At 43.7% G+C, this 6,064-nt stretch overlaps 1 long non-coding RNA gene across 2 annotated transcripts; it reads left to right on the top strand.

The window, feature by feature from the left end:
- Positions 1 to 1,358: 1,358 nt before the first annotated feature.
- LOC116875174 lies at positions 1,359 to 4,141 on the top strand. 2 transcript variants are annotated; one of them, XR_004384161.1, is made up of 3 exons: positions 1,359 to 1,431; positions 2,464 to 2,524; positions 3,578 to 4,141. It is a non-coding gene; the product is annotated as an uncharacterized LOC116875174 (long non-coding RNA). The 2 variants fall into 2 exon arrangements; XR_004384159.1 differs by having other exon boundaries at positions 3,567 to 4,141.
- Positions 4,142 to 6,064: the final 1,923 nt, after the last annotated feature.

Raw genomic sequence — 6,064 nt, 5'->3', positions numbered from 1 at the left:
ATGCAAAGTCTTTACCAGTCAAGCTCTCCCCAGCGCTCTCTACTCCTGCCCACACCTGCTCCTTACAAGGCTGCCCATCTGCACAGGGATGGGGCCAGAGTGCTCCACTCCCACAGGACACTTGTTCTTTTGCATTAAGCCCTTTCTCTTTGTCCCGAGGTTAATGCCTCTTTTCCTGGCCTCAATTTCCTTTTTACCTCTGTCTACTCACTTACCGTACTTCGTACACCAACACTTCTATACATTACCTTTAAATGAGGGAGATACAAAACAGAGCTCAGTGCAACACACAATACCTAAAAAATAATCTAAGGTTGTGTAACAATTCTATGTTCTCTCTGTGATCATGAGATGGCTGGGACCTTTGAGTCACATCAGTATCAAATCTCTCCTTCTGGAAATGAGCTCACATGACTCGCTCAAGAACAGTAGGCAGAGCTGGGAATAAACAGTCCCCACAGCGCCCCTGACTTTTCTTCTTTCTCTTATCCGCCACACTGACCTGAGCAAATCACAGTTTTCATCCTCTCTTCACTCTTGTCCTAACCCCTGGTGGAGATACTCACAGGCGACAAGTGGACTTGCCAGGAGCATTGACAGGATATGGAGAGGACCGACCGAGGAACCACCAAGTCTTGCACTGCTCGACACATTAGCCCCACGCCATAACTAAGTAGTTGAATTAAAATGAAATGAAATTAAAAATTTAGTTCTTCAGTTGCACTTGTCACCTTTCAAGTGCTGAGTAGCCACAGGTAGCTAGTGGCTAGCATAGTGGGCAACCCATGGAGCATCTCTCTCATCACAGAAACTTCTAGCAGACACCACTGCCAGACCCTTGGCCACCATGGAATAATAATAATAACTACCATTTATTGAGTCCCAACAGTATACCAGGCAAAATTGTTGGTGTTTTATGCCCGTTATTTTATTCATCTTCATAAAATTCATGAAGTATTATTTGCATCTGACAGAAGAAAGCACCGGTATTAAACATTCTTAATAATTTGTGTTCAGCAGTAAATGGCAGAAATATGAGCATGGACCGGTTAATGGCAAACTTTCATATGAACTCCAGTTTCCTGTGAGGAACCTTAAAGACTGACAATATTGCTAACATTTATTAAACCCCTACTACTAGGTGCTGGGCATTGTTCTCGTAAATAACATACATAAATGGCAGGGACTAACCTGTGGCTTCCAATTCCAATCCTCATTTGCAGGGCCAGTTGCTCTTTCTAGATGGGCTGTCAGATGTCTCTGCTCTGAAGGACCGGCTCCGTTTCACCTGGCTATTGGCCTGCAAGGTCTTTTGCTGTCTCGGCCAGGCTGTCATCACTAGAAGTCATCACAAAAGTCACGCTCGAGAAGACCTTGAAAGGAGTCCTTTGGCCTACTTTTTGGAGCAGTCCTACCTCAGCTCATCACAGGGTAACTTTAAGAGCATGCTATTGACAGTCCTTTCTTGACATTTGGTTGGCCCAGTAGAGATCCCTTCAGTCCTGGTGAGCTGGCAGCCTTCCAGGCATGTTGGTGACTCTGTCTCATCCTTTAATACGGAGCAGGTCTGGTAGGTGACCCCCATGAGCAGGCTCAAGAAGCTGGATGTGATATTTGCGGTGCTGGTCTATAGGTTTTTTTAGTCTGGTCTAGAACAAAGTGCCACATGGATACCAGACTCCGCCTGCCAGCCTCATTAAGATTGCCTGAAAATTTTTTGGTGGGGAGGGGTTTACTTTTCTACTTCTTTGATACTTTTAGAGCATTACTGCTATCTGAGAAGCAAAATCCAAGGGAGGTTTTCTCTTTTATTTTTCCGGTGAAATTCTTTGAACTACCAATGGGGTTTCATTGCATGGGTTAGTATTTAATCCTACTCAGCTTTTTGACTTTTTACACCCTGAGCAGTATTATAACTCTGCAGGATGGTCCAAAATCCTTTGAAGACTGATTCAGGTAGGGTAGCATAGCAGTCACCATATCACTTTGTAAATGGCTTTCTGAGAGAGTGGCCTGTGAGTTGTCAAGTTGGAAGGACCTCCTTAACACCTTGAAAGGTAGGCTTCTTGATGTACTCTGGAACCAGTCTCAAACTATTAGTGGTGTAGACTGGCTGTGGGGAATGTTTTCAAATAAGTGGTAGAATCTTTGTGGAATGCCATTGAGTTTCTGCAGTCAGATCAATAATAGGCCACATGTAAGTCAACTCACATTGTCAAAGACTCTTGTAAAATTGGTGAGTAAGTGCACTTCCTCTACATCACCTACCACAAACACCACAGGAAAGTCACTCCCACCTCACCACTCAGCCCAAACACACAGCTGCCTTTCAGAGGTACAACTGACCTGATTGTGCAATTGTTGGTTTGCTAGGATACCGACATGAATTGCTACAATAGGAAAGTGTGGCAGGTTCACAAGAGCTGTCTTATCATTCTCATATATTTTTTTTTTTCCTTCTAGAAAAGAATGATGAACTTGAAATCCTGCTGTATGTCCTTGGCACTCCACATAATAAAGAAAGGTAAATACAGCTATCTAAGTAGCTTCTTACATTTCAACTTGAAAATTTCCTCAGGTGCAGGCCCGTGACTACAATTCATGATTCCAGTTCCAGCTTCCTTGTTGGAACAAATTCTTATTTTTTTAACCTAAACTGGCATGGATACTCCAAGACATAGTACATTCCCTCTTGTGGAGAGACTCGAGCACAAGGTGATTGGCTATTTTAGAGGGAGTATTGTGAAGGGGATTTAAAAGCTAGTTGGGTGGTCAGACTAAATTACCCAATCAAAACCTGACAGGCTATGATTTAGCATGTTCCCTAGTCTGCAAATTTCTATATCCAGAATGTTCTACTCTTTAAACACATCATGCTTTTTTCTTCTCGGGGTCTTTGCCCACACTGTGTTTTTTCCTGGAATATCAACACATGGCTAGAGTGAGTGTGTTGAACAGTTTATTCAGATGTTGATTTAAATGTTTTCTTCTTAGCAAAGTCATTACTAACCCCCCGATCAGTGCAGGCACGCCATGTTATTCTCTGTCTCTGAATCCATTTAAATTTTTCCACAGAATTTATGCCGTTGTGAATCTACTTAGAGTTTTCTATGGGTTGATTGCCAGTGGACTCATAAGGAGGAGCCCATGTCTGTTTCATTCATTAATATATATATCTGTGCTTAGTATAGAATAGACATTGAAACAATTGTTGAATGTGTGACTGATGAATAAATATTAAAATCAGATTAAATTTATTTATAGAATCTAAGCTGCAGGATTTTTGGGGTGGCAGACATGTTGAGAGACACCCCACTCCATCATTTATCAGCAAAACATAAATACCCTCAGTTTCTTTTTTTCCTTACCCTATAAGATTGGTTGAGCTACGTAAATGTCTAAGCACTACATGATAGCTGTTTTGATTAGGTTACACACTGGGACTTGTGTACTGTCCAATCAGAAATCCCAGCAAAATAAAAAAAAAAAAAGGACTTGTGTTGTGTTGCTTTGTGTTTGTTTGTTAAACAATATCCAGGGCTTGGACGATACTGATAGTCTACCAGTTCCTTCCCAGTTCATCTGAAACAATCTTACCATCCTTCGGACTCCACATACCTCCAGCTTGTCTGACCGGAGTGGTGGATCCTTGAAGTCTTCCTCGGCTCCTGTGGGTGGACAATGACCCTGCCTGTCTGACTCGTGGTCACCATGGTGACCTCTCCAGGTGGGGGCTGGTCACATTAAATATGATAGGACCAAAGTAGAAGGCACCAGTGACCAGATGCATCAGGAACAAAGAGGGAGGAAAGCAGGGTCCTGAAAATAGAAATCACATCAAAAAATAGATGACGAGTTGATAATGCCTTGAGGCCTTTGTTCAGGAACACTCTGGCACTATAAAGGGAAGAATGACAGCACAGTATTCTTCTGTGAAGCATGAGCTGGTTTTTCTTCAAGAGTTCTTCCCAAAGAAGGCCTTGTGGGTTGTGGCTAACTCTGTTTTCCATTTTTATCTAGATTTGTTCTTTAACGCGAATGTTATTCTTTTTCCAAGGATTGCTGTATCATCACATTAAGAATAAGATAAACAAACTTGACAAAAATTCACTGGAAACAATAAGTGTGGTAATTGCATATTCTCGTCCTAGGTATTCCTTTTTTGTTCTCAATTAAAAGCAGTTCCAGCAGTTGTGTATGGCTGTATCATTTGTTCACCTTAAATAAATACTTTGGAATCTAAAAATATAGCAGAAATAAAACTTTCTGAAAAAAATAAAAAAACTGAAACTTAGAATCACATCAAAAATAAGAAATGGATTTTTTTAGGGGATCAGGATGGCTTTCAAGAGGTGGAGGTTTCCTGACAAACCAACACTGTTAGGGCCCTAATTCTGGGGAGTGTAAGGGTTTGTACAAAACAGCCTCAGACCGCTGAACAATAGAGATGCCCAGTCAGATATTGCAGATTTGCTTAGACTTAACAAAATTACGGGTTCGCTGTACTCACTGGCAGATAGTTCACAAAAGAACAGGATCTCAAGTAGCATTTGGTCAGCTCAAGACTATTACCTAGTAAGTCATTTTAATTCATTCTGCTGAAATGAAACACGTGATTCCGAACGAGGACTAACAGTAGAAAAGCATGAGACCGCTACTAAGCAGAGTCGTGCACAAGACTGAGCCCGCCACTTAGGCGCTCAGCCTCAGCTACACGCTTCTGTCTACAGGGGACTGAGAGAAATGACCGGGAGACTTCTGGAAGAAGCCAAGTGACCTGACCCCTGGAACTTTCATAGTTATATGAAATAGACCAGTTCTACATCCCTCAGGACATGGTAACCTGTCTCTCTCCCACCCGACCTACAGGCTAGTCAGCAGCAGGCGTCTAACCTGAAGAGTGAAAGATCTGACACAGCTTCCTTTTCTGTGCTCACATTCCCCCCATGACACGCCGCAACCAGCACAGCAGAACAGACACACTCGTAATAAGACCAAAAAGCAGCGACGGTGCTGGCAATTTTACACCAGGACCAAGTACTAGGACCGGCTGTGGGGAGAAAGGGCAGGGAGGGGCGGGAATACCCTACGCTCAACCCTTCCCAAAAGCAGAGCTTAGGGCTACTCCTAGCTCAGTCCTGCTGGGAGACTCTAGCTTGAGCCTCCCCCCATAGATCCTTTGGCGGTGGGACCTTCAGAGGAGGTCAACGAGGGCCTTTTAGACTCAGACACGTATATGGGACCGTAATTGCAGAAGTGAGGGGACAGGACCCTTATTACCAGCCCCACCTCAGTCGATAGAAACCCTATGGCTCTCCTGAATGTTGCTGAATTAGTCATCTAGTATTAATACATCTAATATAGCATCTCTACCTTTTAAATAAGCCTACTTTTTTTTTTTTTTTAAATCTCAAACAGTTTTTCTGTGAGTCAGGAATTCAGGGATGGCTGAACTGTGTGGTTTGGGTTTAGGGTCTCTCATGTGGCCAAGATGCGAGCCAAGGCTACAGTCATCTGAGGGCTCGATTGAGGTTAGAGGATCTACTTCATCCCAGCTGATGCCCTCACATGGCTGGCAGGCTGCTGCTGGCTGATGGCAGAATCAGCAAACGGCTGTTCCCGGATACGTGGAGCACTCCACGTGATTGCTTGAGTATTCTCATGACATAGTGGCAGGCCTTCCCCACCGTGAGTGATAGAAGAGAGAGCAAAGTAGAAGTCACAATGTGCTTTCCGTGCTAGCCTTGGAAGTCACACACTGTCATTTTGTAATACTCACTTTGGTCACACAGGTCAGCTCTGTTTAATAAGGGAGGAGACTACACCAGGACAACAATCATCAGGAGGCAAGGCTTGGGGGCCATCTTGGAAGCTGCCTATTGGCCATACCACTGTCCAAGGGAATTGGTCCACCCTTTGACTGATCTTCTCCCAAAAGCTATACAAATCTGATGCTCGTGGGAATGTCCAAGTGTCCTTTTAGAGAAGGGTCAGCAGCTCCTGACCTCCCACCCACCTCAGGTTGGTGCCCGCCCACTACATGCCACACCCTAGTCACCACACT

This window comes from Lontra canadensis, unplaced genomic scaffold (assembly GCF_010015895.1).
Source record: "Lontra canadensis isolate GAN:19392208 unplaced genomic scaffold, GSC_riverotter_1.0 scaffold1, whole genome shotgun sequence".
Classification (NCBI taxonomy): Eukaryota; Metazoa; Chordata; class Mammalia; order Carnivora; family Mustelidae; genus Lontra; species Lontra canadensis.
This window is presented reverse-complemented; position numbering and strand designations above follow the sequence as displayed.